Raw genomic sequence first — 17,956 nt, forward strand, 5'->3', positions numbered from 1 at the left:
TATATATATATATATATATATATATATATATATACATACATACAATATACATACAATAAACATATACATGTACATATACATATACATATACATTCATTTTTTACTTGGTCAAGGCTCGTGAAAGTGTGATTACACAAAACAAATCAGGACACAACATAACAAAGGGAACAAGAGGAGAGAAGGGAACAGTCGGAGACTGACAAACAAGTGATGCAGATAACGTTGAGGGAGGGGTAAGAGAAAACGCAAAGGGTGGACAATATGGATACATAAGGAAAATTGTGTTTGACCAGTTTGTGATTTTGTGAAGGTATGAGAAGGTGGAAGAGGCTGTTGCCTGTCTGTCAGAAGGATGAGAGATGTCACGGCAGAGAATGGAGTCATCAGCAAAAAGATAAATAAAGAGGATTTTCCAGAGTCAGTGAGATTTTTTTTTTTTTTTTTTTTTTTTTTTTTTTTTGTATACCTTGGTCGAGGCTCGTATGAGAGCTAACACACAACTCACAGCAAGGAGGCATGAGACAAGAGGGGTGGGAGTGGAAGGGACAAAACATTGGGGAACAGACACAGGTGAACTGTGGAAGGGAGAGGGATGGGGATGGGACGGGGAACATGGCGAGGAGAAGATGGACATTACAGGGACTTTCAGGAAGGAAAGCAGGAGAATTGAAGGAAGTGGGCTTGGGTGGATTATCGGGGGTAGAAAAGATCGAGGATTTGGATGGGGGAAGATAAGAGGTGGTGGTGAACAGCTGTTTTGAAAGCCTGGAGGGAAGAATGGGAAAGAATAGAGTGAGGAAGTTTATTCCAAAGGCGGGAAAAAGAGGAATGAAAGAGTGAAGATGAGCAGTGATTCGTGATTTTGGTAGTTTTACCAGAAGGGGGTTGTTGGCGGACCTTGAGCGCCCTGTGGAAATGTGGTTGGGACAAATCGCAGAGAGAGCAGGGGGCAAGGCTGGAGAGGAGTCGGTAGAAGACAGAAAGACCACCGACCAACCTGCGGTGATTGAGTGAGAGGCCCAAAGACTCAGCTTCATTGCGGGAGATGCCAATGATCTTAAAAGCCCTGGTTTCGACAGCGTGAAGTCGAGAAAGGTGGGAGGCAGGAGCACCAGCCCAGAGGGGAGAGCAGTACTCCATCAGGCTACGGACAAAAGCTTTGTAAGTAGTCAGGAGCTCAAGAGGGCCGAGGAAGGACTTTGCACGACGGAGGATTCCCAGTCGGCGACTGGCTTTTGAGGCAAGGTTGGAAATGTGACTTTCCCAGGAAAGGTCATGGCAGATAGTGAGACCCAGAACCTTGAAAGAAAAGACTTCTTCCAGAGGATTGTTGAGAAAGTGGATGGGGGGGTTTTGTAAACGGCCCTTTCGAAGAGACATAGTGAGAGTGTGAGATTTGTGTGGATTGAAAGACATGTTCCACGTGTTGGACCAGTTTGTGATTTTATCCAGATCTGCAGTGAGCGAAGAAGCTGCTGCTTGCCGGTCTGAGGGATGACAGATGGTACGGCAGAGGGTGGAGTCGTCGGCAAAGAGAAATAGAGGATTTTCCAGAGAGTCTGAGAGATCATTGATGAAAACCAGAAAAAGAACAGGGCCCAGAACGCTACCTTGAGGAACTCCAGCCTGCACAGGAAGAGGGGATGAAAGAACTCCGTTTAGGGCCACACGTTGACTGCGACAGGAGAGGAAGTCTGCGAGCCATGAGTGGAGATGGCCTTGAATACCATGGGAAGAGAGTTTGGTGAGTAGGGCAGGGTGCCAGACTGTGTCAAAAGCACGTGATATGTCCAGGGATACGGCTCGGATTTCCTGTCTGGCATTGAGGACCTCCATCCATTGATGGGAGAGCAGTAGCAGCATATCTAGGGTAGAGTGACCTGGTCTGAAACCAAATTGATGATTGGAAATCAAGCCATTGGAGAAGAGGAAGGATTTCATGTCTGAAGCAATGATGGATTCCATAACCTTGCTGATGATTGGGAGAAGGCTGATTGGTCTGTAGTTACAGGGATCTGTTTTTGCACCTTTTTTATGCAGGGCAGTGATGTTAGCAGATTTCCAAGCAGATGGCAGATGACCTTGGGAAAATGAGAGGGTGAATAGAACAGAGAGAGGGTGAGCAAGAGCAGAAGAGCAGGCTTTGAGGACACGTGGGCTGATGCCGTCTGGACCGGTTGCAGAATCTGACTCGAGGTTTGAAAGCAAGCTCTCCACCTTGTCAGGAGAAAAGGATACAGAGTCCAGGGACAGTTGGGTGCGACTGGGTAAAGTGGGTAGAGATAGTGATGGGTTTGGGACACAAGATTTAGCTGCAAACACCGAGTTTAGACATTCAGCTTTATCACGTGTGGAATCAGCAGTGCGGCCATTTGAGGTAAGGGAGGGGATGGAGGGGGAACATACACCAGAAACAGATTTGATTAAACGCCACCAGGATTTTGAGGAGGGAGAGAGGTTTGAGAGTTCAGACTTGAGATGAGAAAGATGTTGTTTTCTGGCTCTCCTGAGGGTAGATACACACTTGTTCCGAGCTTTGTGGAAAGAACTGAGATTGCCCTCAGTTGGGTTTGCTTTCCATGAGGCAAAGGCAAGTTGTTTCAGGACAACTGCCTCACCACAAGCTTCAGTAAACCAAGGGCGGGAGGAAGGGTAAGACAACTGAACACGAGAGGGGATAAATCTGTGCATGAGGGAGAGCAAGTTTCTTTGAAAGAATTCCCAGGATGAGTTGATGTTTGAGAAAGTAGTGATAGGAGACCAGTCTGTAAGTTTGATGGCTGCTCGGAGACCCTGCCAGTCGGCTTGAGTGAAATGCCAGACTCGACGGCGGTGAGGTGGTTCTCTGATGACAGCCAGAGAGATGTCCACTTTAACAAGGACGTGGTCAGAAGAACCAATTGGAGCGAAGGAAGAGCAGCAGATATTGTCAGGGAAATTTGTCAAAATCAGATCCAGAAGAGATGGAGTACCATTGGTTGAGATCCGGGTCGGGAAGTTGACCGATTGAGTCAGTCCCAATGAGTCACAGAAAGCTTTTGCTGATGTCCCATGGCAGGTGAGAGAGGTACCCACACCTAGCCAACTGGCGTGATGACAATTGAAGTCGCCACATAAGAGGAAGAGAGAGTTTGGATGAGAAGATAGAAGATGGTCCATGTTTTCGGAGAGTGAGGTGTAGATGGAGTCATCACTGTTCGGTGGACGGTACAGTACACATATAAACATGAGGTGGGAGTGGAGGGGAAGCCGAAGCCAGAGGTATTCCTGGGGGTGTGGGGGAGTGAGAGCAGTGCAGGGAGAGTGAGGAATAGAGTCTTTGATGAAGAGAGCAACACCTCCACCAGGACGAGGCTCAGGTCTGTCATACCGTAAGAGGGAGTAACCAGGGAGTGATACTTGGGAGTCAGACACGTCTTGGGAGAGGAAAGTTTCTGTTAGGCAGATAATGTCTGGTTTGTCAGTGGCAACCTGCATGGAAAGATCTGAAAGGTTTGAGCGAAGGCCCCGGATATTTGAGGTCCACACTTTTAATGAAGAGGTAGGGGAGGAGGCTTTGGGTGCAGGAGGTGGAGGGGCGGGGAAGGGGAGGACGAGGGACAAGGGGGGGCGGGAAGGAGGGTTGCTGAAGGAGGGTGGGGTATTGCAGAATAGCGAGGGGAGGGGGCCGAATGAGGAGGAGAAAAGGCCCTGTGGTGCTGGGAGAGAGGAGGGACAAGAGACAAGGAAGATGGCAGTTGAGGATTTGAGGAGGTGGAGTGAAGAGATGGAGGTGAGAGGGCAGTGGAGGGAGGCAGGTTGGTGGATGAGAGGGGGGCAACTTAGAGAAGGAAGAGTGAGGGGGATGAAAGGTGGGAGAAAGGTGAGGGGGGAATTTTTGAAAGAGGTGAGAGGGAGGCTTGGAGGGAGAAGAGTGGGATGGTTGCTTTGAGAGTGAGAGTGAGGGGTGAGGGGGGTGAGTTGGCACTGAAGTTGGAAAAAAAGAATGGTTGATGGAAAGCGAGCATCCATGGCAAACTGTGGTTTTTAAAAGTTTTAGGTCAGAGATGATTATTGATGAAGATTTGGAAAAATTTGAGGTCTAGAATACTGCCTTGGGGATACTCCTACATTGACAGGGAGATGAGTTGAAAGGGTTCCGTTGAGAGCCACACATTGGCTACGAGAGGGGAGGAAGACAATAATCCAAGAGTGGAGTTGGCCTTGGATTCTATTGGCAGACAGTTTGGAGAGCAAGGCAAGATGTCAGACTGTATTAAAAGCTCGAGATATGTCCAGAGAGACGGCTCTGATCTCATGTCTGATATTGAGGGCCTCCACCATTGTTGGGAAAGTAGAAGCAGCCTGTCTAAGGTAGAGTGACCAGGTCCGATTCCAAATTGGTGATCTGAGTTGAGACTGTTTGAGAAAAGGAATGATTATATGTCAACTGCGATGATGGATTCCATGACCGTGCTGATGATTGCAGTACAGTAAGCTAATTGGGCTGTAGCTAAGGGGATCCATTTTTGCACCTTTTCATGTGATGCTGTGATATTGGCTGGTTGCCTATTTCCCAGGTGGATGTAGGAAACTATTCCTGAAGTGTTAAAAGAAAAAAAAGAAAAAAAAAACCACATACGCAAATATGCAAATGTCGAAGCACATCACACTTTATGACCCGCAAATAGCGAATCCACGAATAGCAAGGTCCAACAGTACTTCAAATTCCATCCTGCAGGAATTCAGACAGAAAATTAAAAAAAAATTCTCTTTATTTTAAAAAAATACAAAAAAAACAATTCACTTCCTGACAATTTTGGATGATGATCACTGGTAAGAATTATAATGCACTCTGGCATATCATATTACTTAAAAATAGAAATAAAAAATTTAACCAGGTAATGCGACATCACAAAATACGAGTGTGCTGCTGCAATAAATACACAGACGTTCTCAGAACTAAAATACATACATTCTTTCAATAACAACATACATGGGATATTTTGTTGTTTCACTGAATACTTCATGGACAACTTGCATGTTGGTGCTGACTCATGCTATCATGATTCTCTTCTAAGAATTAATGATTGTTTTAAGATTTAATGCACCACAACAAAAAATTTACAAGTGAAATAACTCCATAGTGCCTTCAGAAAGTATTCACACACCCCTTGACTTTTGTCACATTTTGTTGTTTCAGTCTGAATTTAAAATAGTTAAATTAAATTTGTTTTTATTACCATTCTACACAAAATATCCCATAATGACTAAGTGAAAACATGTTTTTAGAAAATTTTCAAATTAATGAAAAATGAAAAGCTGAAATGTCTTGCATCAATAAGTATTCAACCCCTTTGCTACAACATTCCAAATTGAGCTCAGATGCAAACAATTTCTTTTGATCATCCTTGAGATGTCTCAACAACTTGGTTGAAGTCCACCTGTGGCCAAATCATTTGATAGGACATGATTTAGAAAGAAACACACCTTTCTACATAAGGTCCCATAGTTGACGGTGCATGTCAGAGCAGAAACTCCACCATTAAGTCCAAGGAACTGTCCATAGAACTCTGAGATAGAATTATGAGGAGGTACAGATCTGGGGAAGGGTATAAAATAATTTCAAGAGTGTTGAGAGTTCCCAAGATCACAGTGAGCTCCATCATTAGGAAATGGAAAGAATATGGAACTCCCCACTCTTCCTAGAGCTGGCCATCCGACCAAACGGAGCAACTGGGCAAGGACCTTGGTCAGGGAGTTAACCAAGAACCCAATGTCCACTCTGACAGAACTACAGATTTCCTTGGCTGAGATGGGAGAACCTGTTGGAAGGACAACAATCTCTGGAGCACTTCACAAATCTAGGCTTTATGGGAAAGTGGCTTGGCGGAAACCACTCCTGAGAAAAAGGCACATGACTGCACGCCTGGAGTTTGCAAAAAGGCAGGTGAAAGACTCAGAACATGAGGCAAAACATTCTGTGGTCTTATGAGACGAAAACTGAACTCTGGCCTGAATGCAAAGCACTACGTCTGGCGAAACCCGAGCACAGCTCATCACCCATACAACACCATCCCTTCCATGAAGTATGGTGGTGGCATCATCATCATTTTTTTGGGATGCTTTTTAGTGGCAGGGACTGGGAGACTTGTAAGTATAGAGGGAACATTGAATTGAGCCAAATACAGACAAATCCTTAAGGAGAACCTGCTTCAGAGTGCAAAAGATCTGAGACTGTCCTGTTGGAACGCAAGTCTTCGCCACAATGACTCCAAGCATACAGCCAAAGCAACAATAGAATGGCTTCAGAACAAGAACATGAAAGTTCTTGAGTGACCCAGTGAAAGCCCAGACTTGGATCCCATTGAGAATCTGTGGAAAGACTTGAAGATTGCTGTTCATCGACACTTCCCATCCAACTCAACAGAGCTTGAGCAAATCTGCAAGAAAGAATGAGAGAAAATCCCCAATTCAGACGTGCAAAGCTGATACAGACCTACCCAAGAAGACCTGAAGCTGTATTCGCTGCCAAAGGCGCTTCTACAAAGTATTGCTTCAGGGGGTTGAATACTGACGCAAGACATTTCAGCTTTTTATTTTTAATTAATTTGTAAAAAATTCTGAAAACATGTTTTCTGTGTCATTTTCGGGTATTTTGTGTAGATCGGTGCCAAAAAAATTTAAATTTGATCCATTTTAAATTCAGGCTGTAACAACAAAATGTGACAAAAGTTGAGAGGCGTGAATATTTTCTGAAGGCACTATAGGTGCAGATACATTTTATTATTACGATACGAGGTACCTGCCCTATTGAAGCCAGAAAGAGTGCAATTTAACCAGATGTATCAGAACTGATTACAATAACCAAATATTTGTAAACCTTCTCATCACACGTGTGATATGAGGGTGGCTCAAGGTTAATCGCCACTTTTTATTGGGAGAAAAGTCAAGGGGTGTGAATAATTTCTGAAGGCATTGTTCATGCATGTTCCCAGGTTGTGGAGAAAGCAAAGTTCTTCCATTCTGTTCATTCTTTTGTTGTGACTTGCTGGTTGGGTTTCCATTGCAGTCTTGGAATTTGTGGTTTGGTGTATTAATGTTTGGTTAATTAACACCCTGAGGATAGAGAGAAAATGCTGAAGTCAGGGTGTATTTGTGTAGCTTTGTTGCCACCTTATTAAAATGTATCACTTTATTGCTCTAGTCTAATTTATTCTGGCTTCTGATTTTTGACTTTCTATCCCTGATTAACATCAGCTGTTTCTGCTCCTTGGTCATGGCTGCTGTTGATCTGAATATACATTGCCTGACCTGTGAAACTCACATCTCCCTCTCAACTCCAGTCGCTTGCCTCTTTGTGCCTGCTTACTCTTTTAATGTGCTTCTTTCTCTGCTCAGCACATGAGTAATGTGGTCAACACGTCTGTGCGTTTGTCTGTTTGTGGGCAGAACAACTCGATACGAGCAGCAAGAATGACCAAATTTGGCAAAGAGCTTTACATATGGTACACACAGATGCAATTGTCACAATACTCACATGCCAGCGTATAGACACTGCACGAGTAAATATAGCTCTGTACTAAATTTCATTTAATATTTTTCTTTGTGGGCTCAAAGTTTAACTTGTCCAATATTCAAATTATCAAGTGTTGTGCCAAATTTGGAGTTTTTACTGCCCACGTTGCCCAGTTATTCCGCCGACAAACAGATGGGATCATTGCAATACTCAAACACCCAGCCTTTGGCTGCAGTGCTCGTAATGGCCCTAATCATGTGAACAAAAAGTGACTAAACGCTCACGTGACTTTTTAAAAAGCCCAAGTCAAGATGAGACAGATTCCAGAAAGCAGTATGCAAATAACTTTGAACAGACAATGGAGTAGACCTTGAAAACAATTTTTTTTATACAACTGTTCATGGATTTAGCTCGGGCCAAACAGTTAACAGTCGAGACAAACTGCTGTGACATAGAAATTGGTGAGCTACAAATTATTATTATTCACCCAAGGTTGTATCTGCTTACAGAGGCAAGTTTATCAATTATCTTGGACAAAAATAGTAATAATAATAATCTTTTTTTTTTTAATCTAAAATAATCCAGTCCTACCAGTATTTTTGCCAAATCATTCTCACCTAACTCTGCAAAAAAAATCCAAAACAAGTTTATACAAATAAAAAAGAAAAACGATTTTGCCATTGCCTCAGTGATCAACTCAACACCAACCCCATAAACTGTGCGTCAAAATGTATGTCATACTTCCTTTTCATGTATTTCCTTAACATCAGTCACTAAATGAGCAACATATTTGCAACATCCGATACTTATTTTACCGTAAAGATATAGATTCAAGCCAGAGAACGAGCTTCCAAGAAAGGTGCACACACACACATATACACTCCCTCCGGCATCCTGATCCCATTTGTCACGTCGCTTATCCCGTGCTTATGTATCAGTTAAAGTTAGCAGTCCAACATGCACTATGATCAATGCCAAAAATGAATTTTATTTTTAAATCACTGACGCATTTAAAATAAATTATTGACAATGTGACAAAAATTGCCTGCTGTGATTTTTTTTTACAAGCTACCCACAAAGATTCACAATTCAATCTTCTTAATGCAAGGCAAACAGCTTGAAACTAGATATATCAGTGAGCTTAGAGTTATCCAACACAAGTTTACAACCAGGAATTCTGCCAAGGTTTGCTGAAGGGAAAAGACACCATAAATAAATCCCGTGTCCTCACACCCAGAGGAGCCCCAGTGCTGCATAAGCAGAAATCTGTCAAAACATGAAGGGCAAAGCTTTCTTGAAATAAGTGTCAGCATTTATTTTATCTACCTGTACTGAAAACGTTTTTTATATTTTGGGCTGTGGTGAGCTCACATTTACTGTGATGTTTATACAATACAAAAAACAAGTTAATGTCAAAGTTGAAACATCACAAATTAGCCCTGTGACTCATACACAAGTGAGAACTAGAAGGGCACTCGGTAGAGCGCATACCTCCGCCATGCATTGCCTGATTCACGAGAACATATCTGGCCCAATACATTTTTGAAATATCATGCCATATATCGGTTTTGGCCCTGTCTCTCAATGGTGAAGAATCACTTTAAAAATTAAATAATTTTCGTATCCAGATTCTGATTCAGATCTTCACCAAAATCGAATCAATTTGTCCTTGATATACCCCCAACGTGTACACCAAGTTTCGTCTGAATCAGTCCTCAACTTTTTAAGATATCGTGATATACATCGGTTTAGCTCCATCCCTCAATGGTGAAGAGTCACTTAAAAATGATGAGATCCGGATCCGGATTCAGATATTCACCGAAATTGAATCAATTCGTTCTCGTCACACACCCAACCTGTCCACAAAATTTCATCCGTATCCATACACAACTTTTTGAGATATCCTGTATACAAATAGACAGAGACAGACAGAAAGGGGTGAAAGCACCTTCGGTAGTGCAGGTAATAAAAAAAATGCAAAGAAGAGCGACAGGGATGATATGGAATGGTGATGAGAGTAAAATATATATATATATATATATATATATATATATATATATATATATATATATATATATATATATATATATATATATATATATAACTGAAAAATTGGAAGGGGGATAACAGGATTAAGAAGGTGGAAGGGAGGGGGTGGAAAAAAAAGGTATGATACACACTGACAAACACAGGCGACATGTGACCACCGTAGATGAACTCCCAAGCCGTCGAGCGGAAGCGTTCCGCACTCGCGACAGGTTCACAGTGTGGTGTGGTGTGGGTGGGGATTATTTAATTTATCCACACGGCGGTTTCAGCACGCATGGTTCTGAGAGAATTTGATTACACTGGAGAATGATCCCACAGCTCAAAATGCACAGAAATTCACTTTAAAAGCAACAGTTTTAACATGAAATGGGGATGGGATGGGATGGCGATGTGATGGGATGGGACAGGGCCACAGGAAGCAAAAAAAAAATGGTAGAGAAACCCAACCGGCATGCTTAACCTAACCTAGATGGCAACAGTGACAATGGATATTCTTAAGCAGGCAGACACAGGCAAGGAGAAGAGTTGACAGAACAAACAGAGGGAAGGGGAAAAGATATACTCAAGTACAATATAGTGATTGCGTTACCTGGCATTTATTGTTGCAGTCGTGGTCATACAAATCTCTCTTCGGTAAGGCAATCTATCTTGTGGAAGAGACTAGTTTGCTTGATGAATGTCGGCATGACTGTTTATTTTGATTTTCGTCATTCCAGCTGCCCAAATCATACAGCTGTCCCCCTCAGCCATATACAGTATTGCATTTGTCAGTCCATGATTGACTCATGAAAAAGGAAGCTCAACTTGCTGCTGAGTCATTACATCTGAAATCACCAAATTTAAGAAAATGTTCCCAGTTGACCCCCTCAGATTTACTTTAAACTTTCATAAAATAGTTCCCAGGTATCAAAATGAATCTGCGTAAATTTTTAGGTCCATAGATGCGGTCAACTCCGAGATATTGATGGTTGAAAATGTGGTTGTGGCACTATTTTTATGGTCGTTGCGAGCATCACAAAATATACGGCTACTTTTAAACTTCCACAACTTTTTAAATATTAATGCTAGAGCCTTGAAATTTTCAGAGATTATTCTTCTATAACTGCTCTGTAAGAAACAAACATAAAACGGAGTATACCTCTATTAATTTTTATGACCTGATCAGTTGAAATCCAGAAAAAAAATGTTGGTTTTGTATGAAGACCCAACTTTGAGACCCCATATATTTTTATTGACCCATCCCAGAAGCTTGAAATTTTTTCAGGTAGTAACTGTATGGTAGTAGCATTCAAATACATGTTTACTTTTCTTAATCAGTCATATATAATACAGTCATGATCCCTCAAAAATTAAAAAAATTTCATTTTTCCCCGAAATTCAGGTGAGGATTGCAAATATATGACAAGGTATACCACTTCAAATTGTTCACCATTGGAAAGAGCATATTCAAGTTTACAAAAGTGTCAAATATCAAAGTGGTATATTTTTTTTAAATATATTTTCTATTTTTTTTAAAAACTGTTGTTTACACAGTCGTGAATACATTAAGTGTGTGCATGGTGTGGGCACCATGGTAAAGGCCCTGTCACACCTTGACGATTTAGCCAACGTATGCCTGACGTGTGCAAAATTGGGCTAAAACGTCGGCACACGTCGAATACGTTATGGGTAAGTTTGTATACGTTAAGAGCACGCTGGCATACGTCGTAGTATGCTGGCATACGTCGTAGAACGCTGGCATACGTCGTAGTACGCCGAGCTGTTAGACAAATTTTCCATGCTTGAAATTTCCCAGCGTATGACTCACACGTTCCGCATAATGCTGGCCATAAGTTGTAGGCACGTTACGCGATCGTTGACACACGTAACTTGTAAGTTACTCATAAGTCGAAACACGTCGAGGTAATGTTTGGCATACCCGAAATTTATTTCTAACCTATGAGTAACGTGTTATAGGCACGTTACGCGATCGTTGACACACGTTACTTGTAAGGTACTCATAAGTCAAACACGTCAATGTAATGGTTAGCGTCAGTGTTCAAGACTCCCTGTTTTTTTTTTGTTTTGTTTTTTTCTTCGGTATGACGGTCATGTTGACACTTCGATTTCTAGTCCGGTTATAATATAATATGATAAAAAGGCTGCCGCTCAACGATTTAAATCATAACCGTCATACCAAAGAAAACAAAAACAAAACCAGGGAGTCTGGAACACTGACACTAACCATTACATTGACGTGTTTCGACTTATGAGCAACGTACAAGTAACGTATGTCGACGTGTGTCAATGATCGCGAAGCGTGCCTACAACTTACGCCAGCGTATGCGGAATGTGTGTCATACATCGAGTACATCGAGAAATTTTCAACATGCTGAAAATTTCTCGACGTACTCGGCATACAATGACGTATGCCAGCGTACTACGACGTATGCCAGTGTGCTCTTAACGTATACAAAACTTACCCATAACATATTCGACGTGTGCCAGCTTGGTTCGGCAAATTTTTTCATACGTCGGCATATGCTGGCTAAAACGTCAAGGTGTGACAGCAGCTTCACACTTCGATGTCCAGTGCGGTTATGATTTGAATCGTCGAGCCGCAGCCTATTAATAGCCTACGCCACGTGATCGTCGGAGATACGCTGCCACGCGCTATGCATAAGTTAGACTATCGTTGGGCATAGGTTGTGAACGCCAACAACACGCTCAGCATTCGTTGGTATAAGTTATCTATATGTGATTAAAACGTTCTGTGTACGTTACTAATATGTTGTGCATACGTCCAACACGTTATTATACGCCCAAAAATATTTAAAAAAAAAAAAACATCAATAGTTCAGCGTACGCCAGCATTTTACATACATTTTGATACGTTGCCATACGCTGGCTAAAACGTCAAGGTGTGACAGCGGCTTAATCATGAATGATTTGTTCTACGATTCAAATTAATAATACAAAAATATATCACATACTGCAATAACAATGTAATAAAACATTTCATGTAAATGATTTGAATAGGTCCTTGATCTGCTTTTCCAAGTCAGGTGCGAGCTTGTACTGCCTCCCAGTTGACGTTAGGGGAGCATCAATAACTTTCATCACATGGACCAAAGGAACCCAACAAATGTCCTCCCTTGAATGTAACTAAATACACTGCTGACATCAGCAGATCAGCCACTATTCCTGAGTTCTATTTTTAGCCCCAGCCAGATGAGTTCAGCTCTTGCTATTTACAAATGAGAAACAAAGAATTATAAATTCAAATTTCAAAGTGTTGTGTTCATGGTATCCTCAAAGCAGATGATATGAATGTACATTGTATATACATGTACTACACATATGTACTACATGTAAAAGGACTGTTCATTAAATAGCACACACAACACGCACAGCACTGGCAGAACATCATTTATTCAAATATTTTCAAAATATTGATAGAAACATTATACCACTTTGATATTTGATGCTTTTGTAAACTTGAATATGCTCTTTCCAATGGTGAACAATTTGAAGTGGTATACCTTGTCATATATTTGCAATCCTCACCTGAATTTCGGGGAAAAATGAAAATTTTCAATTTTTGAGGGATCATGACTGATTAAGAAAAGTAAACATGTATTTGAATACTACTACCATACAGTTATTACCTGAAAAAATTTCAGGCTTCTGGGATGGGTCAATAAAAATATATGGGGTCTCAAAGTTGGGTCTTCATACAAAACCAACATTTTTTTCTGGAATTCAATTGATCAGGTCATAAAAATTAATAGAGGTATACTCCATTTTATGTTTGTTTCTTACAGAGCAGTTATAGAAGAATAATCTCTGAAAATTTCAAGGCTCTCGCATTAATATTTAAAAAGTTGTGGGAGTTTAAAAGTAGCCGTTTATTTTGTGAAGCTTGCAACGACCACAAAAATAGGGCCACAACCACATTTTCAACCCTCAATATCTCGGAGTTGACCGCATATATGGACCTAAAATTTTATGCAGCTTCATTTTGATACCTGGGAACTATTTTATGAAAGTTTAAAGTAAATCTGAGGGGGTCAACTGGGAGGCCTCCGGTGATATGAGGTGGAATGACTGCTCAAATTTTTATTGGTTGGATCCAGTCGGTCAAGGTTTTTGAAACACTAATTTACTTTGAGTTTACAGAGAAAAAAAATTCTTCATACAACATTGCTTTTGAAAATGAAGGAAAATATCATGAGGCAGGTTAGTTTGGTTGATGGAAGGAGGAGCCCTTGATCCCAGAAAGCTATGCTTGATGTCTTCACAACAATCTTTGCTAATACGAGAGAGGAACCCACAAATCAAAAACTTGGCAACACACTTGGCTGACAAAACCAGGATGCAATGCTACGTTCTGAGGAATAATGGTTGAATGCTTCAAAACCTGAGTAATAATGGTTGAATGCTCTCCTGCTGAGAAAGGATGAAATTGGCTGCAACTGTCAGGCCACCGAGTCACACTTGAGGCTTTTTGCCAAGACTAAATATGCTGGTGAAGGATTCGGTTGTGCACTGCTCTCTTGAAATGCACTTGGTAGCCAAGGAAACAGAACAACTTTCAAACAAGAAGACGGCGTCCTGCAGAGCACGGTACTTGCAAAATCCATAAAATAAATTTGACCTCAAAATTAATTGGTGGTTGAATTCAATGACTAAATGTGCAACTTCTCTTCAAATTTCAAGTGAATCGGATGAAAATTGACAATTTTAGAAATTCGGCCTATGTTGACCTTTTGACTTCAAAAACAATAGGCTTCTTCCTTACGACAAACTCTACCATGTGGTGAAGTTGCGTGAAGATCAGTTTAAAATTGCGGCGTGAAGGCGACAAACAGACAGACAAACAGAATAACAAAATCGACAAACCAATATATTTGAAAAATCTTCGATTTTGCAAGTAACAAAGCAGTTGCATTTTTGTGGTGGAGTTTGGATGGAATAACTCGTATGTGAGCTAACTAGCGCGCATATGCAAATGAGGCACTCGCTGTGCTTTGCTTGGTGCTTTGCGTTGTGTGTGTGTGAGTGCGTGCTTGCTTGCGTGGTTCGTGAGAGAGACAAAGCGGGGCAAAGGAGTGGAATAATAGCAAAGATTGAAGATTGGAGACCGATCTAAAAGAGCCCTACATAATGCATCTTTCCCAGTTACCCACTAGACATATAGAAAATGCCTGGTATTGACAATGGTTAGGGTGGTGGGGGCTTGGGATCCTAGGATCCTGAGTTCAAATCCGACTCAGCTGTTGAATTAATACCAGGTGGTGTTGACTCTGCCTGTCATCCTTCCGAGGTCGGCAAAATGAGTGCCAGCTTGCTGATGTCCTGTGTCGGAGTGGCGACCCGTCCAGGATTGTACCCAATTAGTCAAGGAGACAGCACCAATGCTCTGCACAGAGTATGGTCTCAACGGATGAATGGACCCTGGCATAACACAGCTCTCATGTAGTGTTTTCAATTGTTCAAAAGAAGCTTTGCAATGGTTCTGAATGTCGAGCCAGTGTTCAATCTGAAATGGACTCATCTCTTTCCATATTCAGCAAGAGGGACCACTTAGATCATGCCCGACCTCATTCAATACTACTATGCTGATTGTATTCGGAAGTGAGGGATAAACTAAACGAAATATGTTTTGATATCCAATGCAAAAAAATAACCTCCCACTCCCTTTTAATCCAAGGTTATAATGGTGAAGATTACAACATCAGTTGTGAGCAATGATCCTCGAGATCAGTGGTTCTCAAACTATATTTTTTTCGTGAGCCACGTGAAAATTGCTGAGGGTCTAAGCGGACAGTTTGGTAAACTTTTTTTGTTCTACAAATCAAAGAACACAAAACTCATGTTTTAATTTCAGTTGTCTTACCTTTCTAATGTGATGGACTTGTCTGTTTTTTACAAAGTTCTGGAAAGTTGGGTGTATTGTTTGTCAGTTTTTACCTTCGGTGAGGTTCAGCATTCATCCTGCTTCTGTATTTATCGTCAAAAAGGCCTTATTCTCCGTCGCCAGAAAAAAGAAAAGAAAACAAGTGCAGAGCTGGTACAGATATTCTCGATTGTTCCACAATCTTTCTGGTGACCACCTTAAGGAAGCTCACAGATCAGTATGGTTCACAGACCACAGTTTGAGAACCTCTGCTCCACATCATTGTGGTGATAATGTTCAAATGGATTATTTTGTTTACACATCCACGTCCCACAATCTTATTTCAATTAGCATTGACAGGTAACCATAGTTTAAACCATTTCTGAATAATAATTTTGCGCTTCAAGTATCTTTATCTTTAAAAAAAACATAATGTGCATTTAATTTGACAAGAGCCCTTTCAACATTTCATCAATCCTCAAAACTTTACAACGAAAGGTTTTAATCACTGTGGATCTAAAAATGTGAAATTACGAGTTATCGCAAAGAAAAGTAACACCCGTGTGGATGACTGCATACAACAATTGCTTCCTCATTAAAGTCAGACATTAAATGTGGATTTAATGGTTCAAATCCAAGTTTTGTGTTCCACCCAAAATGTTAGCTTCCTCGTTTTCATGCTGCATGAAAATCTAAACAAATCATAATACCTGCATAATTACAGATGCAGACACTAGTACGACACTCAGTAGAGCACATATATCCTTGAGGCTGAACAGCTTATGTTTTTGTAGTGCATTGATAGGCAGCATCTGGATCTGAACCAAAATTTAATAGGATTTTTATTGTCACCGAACCAACTCATCCACCTAGTTGTCCATAACTTTTTGAAAGATTATGCAATATGTATCATTTTTGGCTCCCTGTCTCAATGGTGAAGAATCACGTTTAAAATTCTCATATCTGCATTCAGATCTTCACCAAAATCGAGTTGATATGTCCTTATGACACACCCAATCTATCCTCCAAATTTTGCCCGAATATGTCCACAACTTTTTGAGATATTGTGCAATATATCGTTTTTGGCCCCGTCGCTCAATGCTGAAGAATCACTTCCAGGTGTTCTTCCCAACATATTTGTACTTAGTTCCTTTCACACTTCTTTCTATTCATTCTAATTCTTGCCTTTTCTTTATTTCTCTCTTTATCTAGCTATCTGTCTGTCAAAGGAGAAGTGAATTCTTACAGAAAGTTTTCTGTAAGGCTCACTTGGCTGTGCCTGAATGGGTTTGAGGCATCGTAATGTGGTCATTCTTCATGGTTATTCATCTTCTTCGCTCTTCTTCTTCGTCCATCACAATCCCACAGCAAAAGCAAAATGTCAAACAAAAGATGTCGTGATGGAAATCCACAAGAGGATTTTGGTGTTGTATTGTGGAATCATAATGTGGTATCATTCCTACCTTGTTTGGTTGTTTTTTTGAGATTTCATCCTTATATGTATGCCTGGTGTTGGTTATGATGGCGGGCTTGGGATCCCAGGGTCCTCATTTCAAATCCCGCTCTGCTGTTGAATTAATACCAGGTGGGGTTAACTCGGCCTGTCATCCTTCCGAGGTCGGCAAAATGAGCGCCAACATGCTGGTATACTGTGTCGGAGTGGCGACCCATCCAGGATTGTGCCCAATAGCCAAGGAGACTGCGAAGGCAGCACCAACGCTCTGCACAGAGTATGGTCCCACTGGATAGATGGATGGATCCTTCTGTCTTTACTTTTTTTTGATGTTTTTTAAAATTATTTTTTACTTTTTCCCCCCTTGCTTCTGAAAATTTTTAAAGTAATAAAATGCTTAATGTTTCATATATCTTTTTATTTCGGAATGGATTAAATCCATCTATGTTATTAAATTTGGCTTCTGGTACGTTGTACCCCTCCCCCACAGTCCTGTCTTCTGGTTCAGTCCACCATGTGGATCACCACATTTGCAAAACCATGCAATTATTGTTTAAAAAAAATTATGATAATAAAATGCTGAACGATTTTGTTATTTTGGTTTGGATTAAATCCATCTATGTTATTAAATTTTCATACTTTCAATTGATTTGGGGGATGGTTTGGATATGTATAGCTTTTGTGGATTGGTACTGTCCATCTTCCCCCCTCCTGCAATCCTGACCTGGTTTGGTTGAGTGCACATTTACATTTGATTTCTTTTCCTCATAAAACGATTAATGTTTCATATATTTTTTAATTTGTGGATTGCGTGCACTCGCCCAGAGACAGAGTAACTTCCTCGTGTTGGAATCACAATCATGGCTTCAGCAGTTATTGAGGTAGGTTGGGCGACAGTTTTACATTGTTTTTAGAGGGGAAGCAGAAGAGGTACAAATTGGCAATTTAGCGCTCTTCCAATGTGGTACATAGGCGATGTATTCAGGCATCTTTTTAATTCATGGTAGTTCAGGAAATGCTCGAGAATAAAAGTTATGGCTTATAAATGCTGATGACTTCACTCTATGGCAGTTTATAA

General features: G+C 41.0%; 1 protein-coding gene across 1 annotated transcript in view; it reads right to left on the bottom strand.

The window, feature by feature from the left end:
- The window catches only part of LOC147035008 (uncharacterized), a 221,335-nt gene that overhangs the window by 122,351 nt on the left and 81,028 nt on the right, over nt 1-17,956 (bottom strand). The window lies entirely within an intron of this gene.

This window comes from Eptatretus burgeri, chromosome 1, assembly GCF_056783735.1.
Source record: "Eptatretus burgeri isolate ZD-2024b chromosome 1, Ebu_testis_v1, whole genome shotgun sequence".
Taxonomy (NCBI): domain Eukaryota; kingdom Metazoa; phylum Chordata; class Myxini; order Myxiniformes; family Myxinidae; genus Eptatretus; species Eptatretus burgeri.